General features: G+C 41.2%; 1 protein-coding gene across 3 annotated transcripts in view; it reads left to right on the forward strand.

The window, feature by feature from the left end:
- DCLK1 (doublecortin like kinase 1) overlaps positions 1 to 14751 on the forward strand; it is a 249989-nt gene that overhangs the window by 38420 nt on the left and 196818 nt on the right. The window lies entirely within an intron of this gene.

The following is a 14751-nucleotide window of genomic DNA, read 5'->3' on the forward strand; positions in this document are numbered from 1 at the left end:
GGAAGCTCTTTTTACAATAATTCAGCCTTAATTTCCCTTTGATCTATGCAGCAAACCGTAGTGCTTCTCTTGATTGCTTTCTCGTGATTGCTGTACAATATTTTGAGAATTCCTCTGCTGTGAATCATTGTTTGGCAGGTACATGGAGAACTGCAGGATCGAGCTGACAACTGACAACTTTTCCACATCCTGCTGATCTTGGCCATACTGCAGAACAGTGGTGGTCTCGTGTACTTACGACTTTTGAGTCTTGTGTCATATCTTAGACAAGCTTTTAATCTTGGTTTTGGGCTTATTGTCAGAAAAAATATTTGGATTGAATAAAGTGTCTGTGCAATGTATTAATGTATAATGTCTCTTGTTATAATGGTCCTGAGGTACAATTCCAGGACAAGAAGCTCTTTATATTAGCATGGCTACTTTCTCAGCATTCAAACTAGTAACTGTATCAATCTCTATCCCAAGCACTAGGAAATGATCATGATCAGCTTACAAACTAGTATGCTTATTTTAAAAACAAAGAAACTTCTTCTGCTTCCTTCCCCTGCTACCCCCTGCCTTTTTTCCCCCACCAGATGCTCTTCCAGACTTTCAGCTGGGGATAGTTAACAGCTCCCTGGTACTGCACACTGTATGGTGAAATCTAAATTGAACAAGTATTGCATAATTGCCTGAAACCAGAAGCGGGTGCTTTAGGGAAATTATGAAATATTGCATGATTCCTGATTAAAATTGTGCATTGGCATTGAGGAGGAGTTAGACTCCCCCAAGTCCAAGCCAGGATTGTGATATGGAAAACAAAGCATCCTGCATGTGCAGTGCAAAGATGAAAACCATATGTGATACTGCAGTGCCTTGAAACAATTGTAAGTGAGAACATGTGAGACTGCAGTAGAGTTGAAAATGTGTGTAAGTAAACACAGTGTGTTCTTCCTTCTCCTGCTGGTAGATTACCCCTTGATGCAATTTCACTTCATAGAGCAATTTGCAGTTTTACAAGGCTTCTTTGTCCCTCAGCCCAAATACTTATTTTCTTTTGACTTTATTTCTAACCTTATCCCCTGTTCCCAGGACTTCTCTAAAATTTTGCTCTAGAGCAAGAAAGTTAGTGTCCATTCAGAAACAAACTATTGGAGATTACAGAGGTCTTTGGAATGATAACTTTAGGATACACCAGAAGCAAACGCTAATCAGGCAACACAATGTTTGCAATCAGATTTGGTGGCAAATGCAGGAGACCTCAAACCTTCTAGTTAGTGGCCTGTAAACTAATGGTTAGGCTTCTCTGCTGAGAGGCAGTGTGGAATTTGTGAGATTACTGCAGCTACTTTTCAGAAACATCTCTATACTCTTGGCAAGGTTTTTAAAGGTATTTATGTGTACTTAGCTGCCTGCAGCTAGTATTCATCTGAAAGCCTTATTAGATGCTTAACAGCATCATTAGCCATCTAAATACCTTTTAAACTGTTTGTCTTTGCCAGAAGCATCACAAACTTTGCTGGGATAGGTCTTTTAAACTTGGCTGGAATGCTCAGGTTTCTCAGCCTGTGCTAAGACAGGCAATGTCAGGTAGAAAGTACATATAAGCAAACCCAGACATGGTTTTGGGAACTATATGATTTTTTTTCAGGGTGTACTTCACAGAGAAACTTGGGCAAGTATGGCGTCTGCAAGTCTCAAAAGAGATTGTCAAATAGTTGTTTCAGTGAGCCATAGAAAGGCTCCCCTTCAGAGAAGCAAGTTAAGGAAAGCCAGTAGGAAAACGGACTGGCCTTGGAGTTTCAGTGCAGTTCCTAGTTCTGGTTCAGACATTCTGAGTGAATGACGGTATGTCCATCACACTTTGTTTTGTAATAGAGTCAGGAGCTGTCTCTAACCCTCTGCTATCTACCCACAGCAAGTGATTCCTAATCCTAGCAGCAACCTGGTATAATAGAAATAAGATTTTTCAAAAGACAACCCAAAGGGCTGAGCAGCAGAAGTTCCTTTATACAAAGGGACATAGGGTAGACACTTGAACTTCATGGCAGCTTCCCATTGGTTTCTACCTAGCAATTCCTGGAATAACCCAAAATCTTCCTTCCCTCTTACAGTTCAGCTTCTTAGCTCTGCTGCTTACCTTCCCAGCCTTCCTCCACAGTCTCAACTCAAGCACTGCACGGGCACTGCAGACTCTCTACTAGACAAACTGCCTCAGCATTTAGGAGAGGATGTAGATTGTCTTAAGCAATGAATCACTTTGTATTTTTTCCAATGTACGTTAAGATAAGTAATCCATCCCTAACCATGACCATTTAACAAAGCAACACATAATTTGATCATTTGGAGAGAGGTTTGCTGGAGAAACTGTTTTTAATACGGGACATGAAGGATAACAAGAAAGTGTCCTACGAGTATGGTAGTTGCAAGAGAAAGTTCAGGGAAAAGGGGGTGTTGCTCAAGGATGGAGGAAGGCAGCCCAACGACAGGTAACACACAAAAGCCTGGAGTACTCTTCCACTCCCCTATCAGTCTTTGTAGACAAAGCTTCTTTCCTAGCAAAGTGGTTTGGGAGGGAGAGGAGCAGCCAGCAGTTGGGAAGCAAGAGTGTAAGGATTACTTCTCTAAGTAGTTGGACATACCTAAATTGATGAGCCCGCAAGGCTCATCAAAGGCTACGAAAATGTAGTGTGAAGTAGCCAGGGGAATGGGTCACTTGGGAAGTTCAGTTTGGACATTAGGAAAAACATTTTCACTAGGAGGGTAGAACAGCACTAGAACAGCTTGCTCGGAGTTTGTGTAATCTTCATCCGTAGAAGTTTTTGGAGCTTGACTAGATGGAAACGATCAGGAAGGAATGGGAGTCTGGACTAAAGATCCCAGAGGCCATTTCTAACCAAATACGTATGGTTCTGTGAATACTTCCTAATTTTGTGTTCTCTTGCAGCTGTTCTGTACTTTTTATTGGCCTGTTTGGATAGGCCAGCAAGCCCAGCTTCCGTCATGAACTGGTGGTGAATGGCAGTTGTCCATTCATAGCCCACAGTCAATGTGACAGACCACGTTCCTCAGGGAAGAGTGTGCCTTTGCACGTTAGGTACATTGCAGCTACTCAGCTTGAATCCCGCATATTAGCCATTTAATAATTTATCCATGTAGAGGTTTGATAGTCTTGAGATTTCATTCTCTTTTATGCTTTGTAAATCACAACTGTTGATACTTCCTCATTGTTGTGCTTGGGACTAATTTTCTTACTGGGATTAGTATTCCCCAGGAGACCTCAGTGTTCTGTATTATCAATCTGTTTGCTGATGGATGATCATGTGCAAAGATTCAAGCTTTGTGCAGGTGTGTGTGGTAAAACTTAATGGAACATGGATCAAGTAAAAATAGGAGACAGCACACTGTAGCACTGTTGTTCCGTGATGCATAGATTCTTAGAGTATTTTCTTAAAGGTTATGACAAAACTTCAGTCTTACAACCTTTTTGAAAACTATTTATCATAGAAAGAAACAACAACAGCTCTCTTTGCCTCAAAATCATGAAGATAACTATTTCATATTCAATGCAAATTTGACTTCTAGATAGATGAGTTTCTGGTATTTGTTATTAAAGTCAAATATGTGTAAAGTAGGCCTTTTTTTAATATGATCTCTTGGCATAGTACATTCATATAAAAATAGAGAACACATAAATATATCTTGTACAGAACACTTTATGTTAAAGCTTGTTTCAGTTAGATATATAAGCATGAGCTTCACACTGCTACCCATTTTCGGTGTATTGTAGAAATATTGTCATTTTTCCATTTAAAAAATGTACATTTACATGATTTCTAGGAGACGGCATACACAGATGGTAGTCTACCTCCCTTTCTTTTTCAAATCTTTCTATGACTTTAGCTACCTTCAGTCCTCTGCCAAAACTGTTTCAAACAAGTCTCTTGGACTAGCTACTTGTTGGTTAATACTGTCAGTTGCTAGATCTGGAGCATAAAATGGTTATTGCATCTTTCCCTTCATGCCGTCCTTGTTGCCCTTCAGTATATTCTTATTTTAGTCCTTATCTTTAATTAGGTATTTTCCTATTTTTCTCCATCTCTGAGCAGCTATGGTAATCATTACAAATGTAGTAGAGATTTGCCTGGTTTTGAAACTCAGGATGATTTTGAAGTTCAGTGTCATAGAGAGACAGGATTTTTTTTTTTATTACCAGCTCAAGCGAGCGTGGTAAAATCAACATGTTTCATCCAGATCGACTCTCCAGAGCTTTGCCGTTGACACAGAGCAGCATCCTAGAAAGCAGTTTCCTGCCTGGCTGGGGTTCTGTTAGCAGCACTGCCAAAAGATGCAGTTGTGTTTCCCCTTGCCTCTTCTGGGCCAGCGCCAGGACTCGGAGATGGCTGACTGGGATCGCAAAAGCACTAATCCCAGTACAAACTGGGGGATGGGGAGAAAGTGCTACAGCTGGCCAGAGGTGGAAGGGTAGGATGTGACTAGCCACATGACAGCAGCACTAACGTGGGCTGGCTGCAGTTGGTGGTGGTGAAACCACATCCTAGCAGATAGCTGCTGAATATATTTGAGTTATGTTCATTTCAGAACCCTGTAACTTGGTCAAATTCAAGAGGGTTTTCACAAGAATTTTAAAAGTCATGAACTTGGCTATAGCTTCCTAACCAAATGCGAGTCTGTGCTCCAGATTGTGGAGTTATAAAAACTTCTCATTGAAACGCGCGTTCAAAGATACGGAGTATGAAGAAATCTCTTCAGGTCAGAGCTGTAGTTAATGAGGCTTCCCACATCAGGGTGATGTGAGACTACTACATGGTGTGGAAAGTTTTGCTCCAGATATATCATACCTTGCCAAATGTTTTAGAAGAACATTTCCATTTTTAGAAGTGGGTTAATATCTTTGTTCCATATAAAAATGGGAAACAAAGGGGGAAAAAGGCAGGGGGAAGGACAGGGTTCTGGTCAGAATATGGTATTAATTGAGCTCTGAGCCTTGATGGTGTGTTACATACCACTGCTGAGCTCACCTCCGTGTACGGAGGGTAAGCAGACTTTGCCTGCTGGGGAAGAGACATGCCTCCAACTCCTCCATCCTCTTCGACTGCAACTTCTAAGGGGGATGTTCCCATGTGACTGGTAATGGGCAGTGTACGGTGAAGTCATGTGGGGTTTGCCTTTTGTGTAGAAGTGTCTTAGTTTCCTTTCATCAGTCTTCAAAAATTCTCAGTTTATTCATCTGTTTGCTACTTTGTGCCTTGGGCGAGAGGACTTCAGTTTAGAGATACTGCTTACGTGACCAAAACAAGTAAAGGTTATTCAGCAACCGCTGTTTGCTAGCTGAATGCCCTTTTCAGCTTCTGAAATGAAGATGATGTGCTAGGTAAAGCATTGTACTGGAGTAGCAAATAACATTATATTTAGAAGATGATGTTTTGGCGGCCGGAAAGTTACCTGAAGACAGGCATAGTTGTGATCTTGTCTCTAGATAAAGAAGAGTTTAAGTGATGAACAAGGAGGAAATGTCTTCTGTGGCTTCACAGATATCCCTTGTGGAAAGTTTGTAACTTGTGTGCATTTAATGGTGCTTAAAGCTCAGGGAGTTTGCAGCCCATTAGAATAATTCTTTCTGCTTAGGAAAGCAAGTGCCCGCCTTGGGCCACAGAGCTGGCCGATGGCAAGATCAGCATGGCGTGCTTCAAGTCACAAGTAACTATCGCATACGCTGTCAGGGCTTCACATGAACGGTTGCTTTCATTATTTACTTTTTATCCTACTTGATCACCTCTGACTGTTAGTGCAACACATTGGGATTTTAAGGCCATATAAAAATAATTTCTCTGTTGCTAACATAGGAGACTGAAAAATGCATTGTGTGCGGCTATTCGGGGTAAAACCATCTTGATCCAATGTCATAACAAGAGTTAATTACAAAATAGTTTAAAAGTTATAGCCTTTTCTCCCCTGAAGGTAAAGGTAGTATCTGCTAGCATCATTTCTGTTTAGATGTTTCGGTTTTCTCAGGGGTAGAAAAGTCTGTTTGGTTTTCTTGTTTTGTTTTTAAACTTAAGATGTTCTACAGAGCTGGGTTTCGTGGTTCTGTACAGGATGCTTAGCTTTGAAGTTAGGAGTAATGGTTGTTCTTATGATTGCTTTAAAGCTGCAGAATAATAAAAATCACAGTGTCCTTCACCTTTCAGTTTTATAAAAACAAATATTTTAAGTAAATTTTACTTTGTTCTGTTTTGAAAGTAAGAAAACACAAAACAAAAGGGAAAGCTAGCTTTCTGTGATTGATAAACTTGGAGTGTAACAAAAACAGCCGCTGAAGCCTTTTCAGTGGTTGTCCGTAACCTTTCTTGGCAGTGCAGCCTCGCTGATAAATGGTGGTGAGCTCCTGTGCCACCTCCCCCTCCCAGGAGTTGTTTTTATATACATCTTTATTTATAGTATCATACAATGAGGAGATTTCTTAAATAGCTGAAACCTCTGCTTCTCTGTCAAATTTGAGTGAAGCCAATGATTTTATTGTGAAGATAAAAATAGGTGGTTTGCAGTACACGGTGTGTTTGCATAAGGGCTGTTTCCTTACAAGATTAGATTGTTTAGGATTTTTTTTTTTCTTTCTTGTTTTTATCCAATTACTTGAGAACCTCCAGATTCAATGCATGTAACCTTCAGTATAAGGTTGTACTTAGGTCTAACTTTGTATTAGAATAGTCCAAATGACGTACAAGAATCTGTTTTTTGGCTATACTGATATGTTATGACTGGATGTATAGTTTAGTGTTCTGGCACTGCTTTTTAAAACTGAAATGGCTGTGGACATGCTGCCATTGCTCTTGAAAAGGAGAGAATTGCATGCTTCTGAGAAGCATGAGTTCACCAAGGTTTTGGTATTACAAAATCCCCACATTTCCTTTCTGTCTTCAGATTATTTATTACTTTTGAAAAGGTTTTGCTGTTTTTAATGCTGCTTGTGGCCCAAAACTTGCTTTACCAGGTATTTTGGTGTCTCAAATTCAAACCAGAAAAGTAAACGTGTTTTTCTGCGTGTGTAAGCAGGACCAGTTAATGCAGAACCAGAGAATGGAATGGCTGGAGCACCTCTAGGAGTCTCATCAGCCAAGGATAAGGTACGATACAGGTGACTGCATGTGTCTGCAGGGACCATATATGATAGTCAGAAAAAGTTCTCACAAGATAGGAGCTCTAACTACCATTTTTCAGTACACTCATTTTTCAACACGGTTTTTCTAAGGAGTTCAGAAAAAATATTGTATTAGGACCCAAATGGTGGGGCCCTAATTAGCTGTAGTATTTTCTGCCCTTTAGAAATTTGTGACTCCCTCTGAAGTATGTTCAACTGAGAAGTTACATTTTTGGGATGTGGACAGTCTGTGACTCCCTCCAAAACTGGAATGTGAATGGGGCCACATTCAAGAGAGCATGATGATGGTGTTTGTTGTTGTTCGCTAAGTTATGAAGTTTTCTAGACAAAGATGATTCCCATTTGATTTCAGGTAATAATACTGTTTGGGTAGAGAAATGAATCTAATGAGAATCATCAGTTACTTAGATGTATAGCAGAGTTGAGTAAGTCTTCAGGTAATTTTTGTGAACTGCTACTTTGCTAATACTTTGTGCTGACCTGCTGTTGTGGAAAATCACTTTTGAGCAGAAACTGCTGGGGTAAAGGGCAGGGGCACAGCTGTGACAGGCCAGCTCACACGGGAGTGACAGTTCTCGGGTATCTGCGCTCCCTCTGTACCAGCTGGCAGAAGCCTGGTACGTCTGCTCGTCCTGTTAGCAGCTGCCCTTCTGGGTCAGGAGCTTTTTAATACAGAGCTCCAGTGACTGCAGCCTTTGTGGAGAGTTACCTGAGCTAGCAAACCATAGGGGTTTCTGCTTCTTGCTGCTTGTATATGTGGTATTGAAACATAAAGCCGGGGGGGGAATGTTGAAGCTAGATCCCATGCTGCTCTTCTAATTCTTAAGTAAGACCTGCCATTCCTACTAATGTAGAGTGATTTTGCTGTTCCCATTTATTGGATTTCTGTTGCACTGCGGCATAGCCCTTAGCGAATCGCTCAGGATGTCATAAAGTGGCTGTGCTGTAATATCACCAATTTGTACTCTGAAACCTCAGCAGTACCTGAAGTGTCTGCAAAAATGTAGAAACTGTATCTCTGTTGAAGGGAAGTGATCTTTTTACAACTGTAAAAGCAAAGGCATTGGGGACAGGGTATTGTCCAACCTTGGCATTCAATTGATGTGCTTTTGGTACGGCCTCACACCTGGCTATAGGAGACTAACTCCTGCAGTCCTGGGCAAGAGAGAAAGGACTGTTCAGAGCAGGAATTAACCAAGGTGCTGTTAATCTTTCTGACTTCTGGAATAGAATTTACAATTTTTTTTTCTGGATATTGAAGTTTTCTAAATCAGAAAGGGGAAAAGAAAAGTGGCAGTGAATGGTATTGTCTACTGTATCAGAGGGTGGAGAGAAAGGATCCCCTGAATTAGAAAGGGCAGAAAAAGCTTATATACAAAGCAAGCACTGCAGTGGAAGAGAATGTTTGTGGTCTTGACAAACAGATGAGAGAAAAGGATCAGTTAATGGCGAAACAATGAAGTCCAGAAATAGTGAAAAAATAGGGAAGTTTCTCAGCTTTCTCAAAGATTGATACCAGTGAATGAGAGGGGGCTGAGAAGCCATAGCTCTGTGTGACATTTGGCTGAGACAAGCAGGAAGTGAAAAGGAGCAGAAGGTGGGATCTGGATAGTGTTGGATCTTTCAGGTAAGAGTACAGAGCTGGGTCAAGCTCAGTATCTGTTGGATGACTAAGTCTTTATAAGGATGCTGGAGAAGAAAATGCAACTCTGCCCCCTCCTTTAGAATAGGGTTACTTTCTTGCTGATGCTTGAAAGGATCCAGCTGGCTGGAAGCACCCACCTTCACCCAGGAAAGGAGTAGTTCTGTTTTGATTGAAGGTCATTTTCCCCTCTTGTGACTAGACTTATCTTTTTCCATTGCAAAGATAACCTAAGTTCAGCATACAATCAGGAACATGCTATCTCTGGTGAGAACTCTCTCATTGAAGAGGGGCAGTTCCTCCACTGTCTTGCCACACACCTCAGCAATGATCATTGGAGCTATTTCATAGGAAAAGCTCCTTCATAAGCATCCTTCATAAGAAAAGGCTGTTGAAAAGTACTGTTCTGTTTGGATTTCCCTTCTTTCTTAACTCCCTGACAAAGTTCTACCTAATGCCAGATTTTTACCTTGATTTGGTAATTTCTAAAGTACTCCAAAGCATGGGATGGTGGTTAGATACTGTTGACTTAAAAGCAGCAAAACCCCAGATAAGGTTCTGAATTTGTGCTTCTTTGTGGGATTTGACTTGGTTTGCTTGTTAAGGTGAAGTTACTGATTTGGGGGAGAGTATGACAGTGATAGTGGGGGTTAGCAAGTTCATTCGCTTAAATTTCTATTTAATTTCATCTTTCTAAATGGGCAACTTAAGTTTATTTAATTCTGCCGTGGATATTCCTCTATGTTTTCATCCACATGTTTTTTTGCACTTGATTCTTTATAATGGTTAACGACCTGGAATTTTTATGAAGCTATGTATGTATGTATTCAGCAAGGAGATCGTTAAGAATTCACCTCCCAGGTTCTGTAGGCTGAGGACTGACATATGTTGGAGGCCTAAGGAGAATGCAAACAGGACAGGAGCTAAGGCAGCCCAGCCCTGAATGGGAAGGGAAGGAGCCATGCACCACCATGAGCCTGTGTCTTCAGGTGAGATTCATTTGCCCCGCTTCAGATGTTTGCAGCTTAGCCTTCTCTGTTTAAGCTAATTGTCTAGACTATTGTAATAGCCAGTGAAAAGACATAGGCATTTCTAAGGCATGACTCGTGATCTTTTGTAAGATGAGATGAACTGGACCTGCAAGAGAGGATTGTTTCTTTGTGAAATGTACCTTGAGGTGACCAGAGTACGTGTAGATGTTTGCATCGTGGAAAACCACATCTGGGGCAGAACATCCCGGCGGTGCTGGAGGACACGCCTGGCGCTGGACACTGCTAGAAGCAAAAGGAAGAGAAAGGGGCTGGGACTCCCTGCTACCTGGGAATCCACCCCCAAAACAATGGTGTACTAGAGCTCTTAGAGAAGCATAGCCTATCTGAAAAACTGTAGGTTTCCCATTTTGAGGGTGTTATTTTTTTTAATCCCACCTGGGAGGGAGGGAGTTGTATAACAACCATGTCAGCACACCCACAGCAGCAGAGCCCTGACACAGTTACGGGGTGAGAAGAGCAAACGCAGGATGCTGTTTGCCCAGGAACTTTAAACAAAATGGGCTGTTCAGAGGTGTTTAATCTCAGTGTTGGCAGCTCTGATTTTTCTGTCCTTAATTTTGTGGTAGTCATTGTCTGTCTTGAAAATGTGGCTTCAGAACTCTCGCAGCTTTGTGTGAGAATCTGTATTGCTTTTTTTTTTCTTCTAAGCTGCTAGATACTATGCTTTGGAAGAAATTCTAGAAAAGTAGTTCACGGCATTTTATCCGCATACTGTTTTTTATTAACTATTGGAGATCTTCCATTTGCTTTTTACCTGAAGAAGTTTGGGGCTGCCTGTGCGGATTTTGGGCACATTGATTGACAGTGTTGTAAGAACTTTTTGATTTAATTTCTTAGGCAGAAGTAATCTGAATAATTTAAATTTTTTTGCCATGTATAGAGTACCTTTTTGACATGCTTTTGAGCAGACCACTCAAAACTGTGTATAACAGAAGAGAATGCAGATTGGGGATGGCTTGCATCTTTTTGGTACCATAAAAAAAGCTGGAAAAGTTTTATCTCAATGGAAAAATAACAGCTAGTAGGGTGGAGGTGTAGGTTATTTCAGAGTTTCAGTTTTTATTCACTGTGACTGTGTGTGTCTCAAAAGAGTAATTGACAACAAGAGAATTAGATTTTCTGGTAGTTTTTCTGGCCTATGAACATATAATTGCATTTGTTAACCTGCAGTAAAAAACAATTTTCAGAACACAGGACATGTTGATGTAATTATTTTCACTGTTTATCTTGTGATAGGAAAATGCATACAGACAGATCAATATAACAATCCCTATTAAATGTTTCTGTTCTGTAAGACTTGGGGAATGATGCTAATGCAAATGCTTTTCTGAAACTATCCTGCTCATAGTTTCACAAGTTTCACTGGTTGTAGTGGAGGAGCCAAAGATATGGAGGGGAAATCTGCTAAGAGCTAAATTATTCTCTGTTTTTGCATGGTGGGCATCAGAGAAGGAACTCTGGTAACCCAGCCTGTCTGGAGAGAGTTTATGAAAGCTTTTCTTCAAACAGTTCTGAGTGTCTGTCACGCCTCAGATATTATGGAGAGTAAAGTGTTATTGAACTGGTAATTCTTGCCTTGGGCTTTATTAGGGAATGATGTCCACAGACTACAAAATCATCTCTCTCCTTCTGAAACTCTGTCAGGTGTTTACTGAAATTTCTTTCCTAATGATTCCTGACACTTTATTTCCTATTTTAAGTGCTTGCTGAGCAGGGGGCTGATATTTTCATGCAGCTGTCTGTCATAACTACCAAGATCTCACTGCTAACAGGTGATAGTTTACTCAAGCTCACAATTTTCTTTCTGAAATTAGGATTGTTTTTCCAATGTGCATAACTTGTGATTTAACTACACTAAATGTTACCTGGCATTTTATTGTCTGTTCAGTCATTTTTCATAAAGTCTTTATTTTCTGTAGTTTGCCTTTTCATTTATTACCTTGAGTAACTTAATATCTTTGATGGATGTTGCCAGTGCACTCCTTGCCCCTTTATCTGGAGCAGGAAAGCTGTATGTCCTGTATGTTTCAGCACAGATTCTCCAGAACTCCGCTGGTGATGACAAGAATTGGAAGCATGAGTAGGAGTAAGTGGTCGATCTTTCAATCAATTATTTGCCTCTGCGAGAAGGACATTTGCTTTTTTGCATACTTAGTGTCCTTTCAAGCCTTAATGATGGTCTCTGTCGAAAGCCTTTTGAAATTTGAAGGAGAGGAACTGGATTAGCCTTCTCCACTGGCTTGTGGATACAACTCCAGTAGGCTTGTAAGTCAGGACATCCTGTTACAAAAGCCATGCTGACTCTTCCTAGCTGGATCATATTTACCCAGGTATCTCTTAATTCTGTTCTTCTTTGCAGTTTTTATTAGTTATGTACAGTACAGATTTTGGGCTTAAGGTCTTGCCGGCAGTTTCTTAAAAGTCTGTCACCTTTGCAACCATACAGTCCTCTACTACCAAGATACTTCTAATTGAGAGGTGACATACCATTGTGTTAGTAATTCACTGATTTCATGCTTGAGTTCTTTTAGGATTCCTGGGTTGAGTGCCGTCTGGTCCTGGTGAGTTCTTAGCATTTGTTTTGTTGGTTCCTGCTGTATCTGCTCATACAGTCACTGCCATTTCAAACGCGTCCTTGGAGTCCCCTGCAGAGAGGGGTCCTGGTAAGGGAATCCTGAGAAATAGTGTTGCTGTATTGTAGCAATAATGTGGCAAAACTCAGTGAGATTTTATGGGGGGGGGAAAGTGATTTTATTTTAATACAAAACTGGTTTCATTCCACACTCTCGCACCTGTGTATTTGTGAACTCCAAGATACTTCTGTCCCCGCAGTTTAGCATTCAGTCACCAAGATGTGTGTATCCAAGTTGTTGGTCCAGGATTCTTTGCAGTGATGTGGAAGACAAGGGACTCCAGCTGTTGAGTTCTCATCGCAACTTCTGGATCCTTAGTTTGGCAGGCATGTGGTTAGTCTCCCTCTGGTTAGTGGTTAGTCTCTCCATCCTTTCTCACCTCTACATCATTACGAATTAGTTGCAGTCCCTTGTTTTAGACTTCTTTTCCTGATTTGAGTATCCTGAAGCACTACATGGAAATGTGCTGCAGTCTTGCTGGCCTGCTATTCTGGGTGCCATCAACAAATGCCATCCCTGTATTCCCTCTTCTGCTGTTTTTCCTGGTGTTTTTGTGCTGAAATATTGACATTTATTCTCCATTCTTACCAATGTTAATATTTCTGTCATAGCTCTTTACAGAGGCTCCCCAGTGTCTCGGACTGTTACCATCACTGCAGTGAATCTGTCTGGTGTATTTTCTGTAATGCCTTTATCTTCCAAGTGCTCCTTTACTGCTCTGATCATGAGTTGCCTCCTGGAGTTTCTGGCAGGCTTCCTGTTCCTGATGTGTTTGAAGAAAGATTTATCATTAGTCTCTGCCAGTTGTTCATCAGATTTTTTGTTTGTTTTGCCTGTCTTGCTGTGCTTTTACATTTAATTTGCCAGAGTTTATGATGTATTGAGCTACTTTTTTTCTATTTGTGCTTGACTTCAGCTTTTTTGAGGGTAACCTCACTCCTACACTGCTGTTCTAACCATTCTGGTTTCCTTTCTTCCTTTCTCAGGTTTTACTTAATAGGAAATATGTACCTGCCTCATCTTTCTGGTCTTATCACCATTCGTAATCTCCACAGTGCCTGCAAAGATTTAAATTCTTTATCTGGCCATTTTGGATTCTCTTAACAAGCTTCCTTACTTCTCATGCTTGCACACTCTGAAGCTGGGTGCAACTGTAGATTTATTTTTTGCCTCCACTGCTCCTGCTGGGAAGCTATTGCATGCAGGATTTTTCAGAATCTTGTAGCTGAAGAGCCATTCTATATTTAGGACCAAATCAAGGGTTGCATTTTCTTTTGTGGGCTTCCTACCCAGCTGCTCTGTGAAACAGTCACTGATTTAATGCAAAAAAAGTCACATCCTGATATGATGGGATGTTTGTGATCTATATTGAAAGGAAGTGAGCTGAAGTCTCCCATTACGATACTCCACTTTCATCATACCATATTAAGTGTTGCTATTCTGATTAGGTGGTAGTAAGGATAGTAAGGACCAAATACCTTCCTGTTTCTGCCTGGAATCTAGTCCGTGAGGATGCTGCTTTAATTGTGGAAATGATAGGTTTATATATTTGAAATAAGGGGAACCGAACATACTTGTAAATCAAAGTTGTACTTTATTTAGCATAATTGTAGAATGGTTAGTGTTGGAAGGGACTGTTGAAGATCACCTAGTTCCAACCCCCTGCCATGGGCAGGGACACCTTCCACTAGACCAGGTTGCTCCAAGCCTCATCCAACCTGGCCTTGAACACTGCCAGGGATGGGGCAGCCACAACCTCGCTGGACATCCTGTTCCAGTGCCTCACCACCCTCACAGTGAAGAACTTCTTCCTAATATCTAATCTAAATCTACCCTCTTTCAGTTTAAAGCTGTTGCCCCTTGTCCTGTCACTACAGGCCCTGGTAAAAAGTCGCTCTTGGTCTTTTTTATTAGTCCCCTTTAAGTATTGAAAAGCCACAATAAGGTCTCCCCAGAGCCTTCTCTTCTCCAGGCTGTACAACCCCAACTCTCTCAGCCTGTCCTAATAGGAGAGGTGCTGCAGCCCCCTGATCATCTTCTTGGTCCTCCTCTGGACCTGCTCCAACAGGTCTGTGTCCTTCTTATGGTGGGGCCCCAGAGCTGGACGCAGAACTGCAGGTGGGGTGTCAGGAGAGTGGAGTAGAGGGGGAGAGTCACCTCCCTCGACCTGCTTGCTGCTCAAATCAAGTAAGTGGAGTAATTTTTATGACTGAAGTGCTGCATAAGTAGTTTATTTAAGGAAAATCGAAGACAGGTAAGAGG

The sequence above is a fragment of the Aquila chrysaetos genome, chromosome 19 (assembly GCF_900496995.4).
Source record: "Aquila chrysaetos chrysaetos chromosome 19, bAquChr1.4, whole genome shotgun sequence".
In the NCBI taxonomy this organism is placed as follows: Eukaryota; Metazoa; Chordata; class Aves; order Accipitriformes; family Accipitridae; genus Aquila; species Aquila chrysaetos.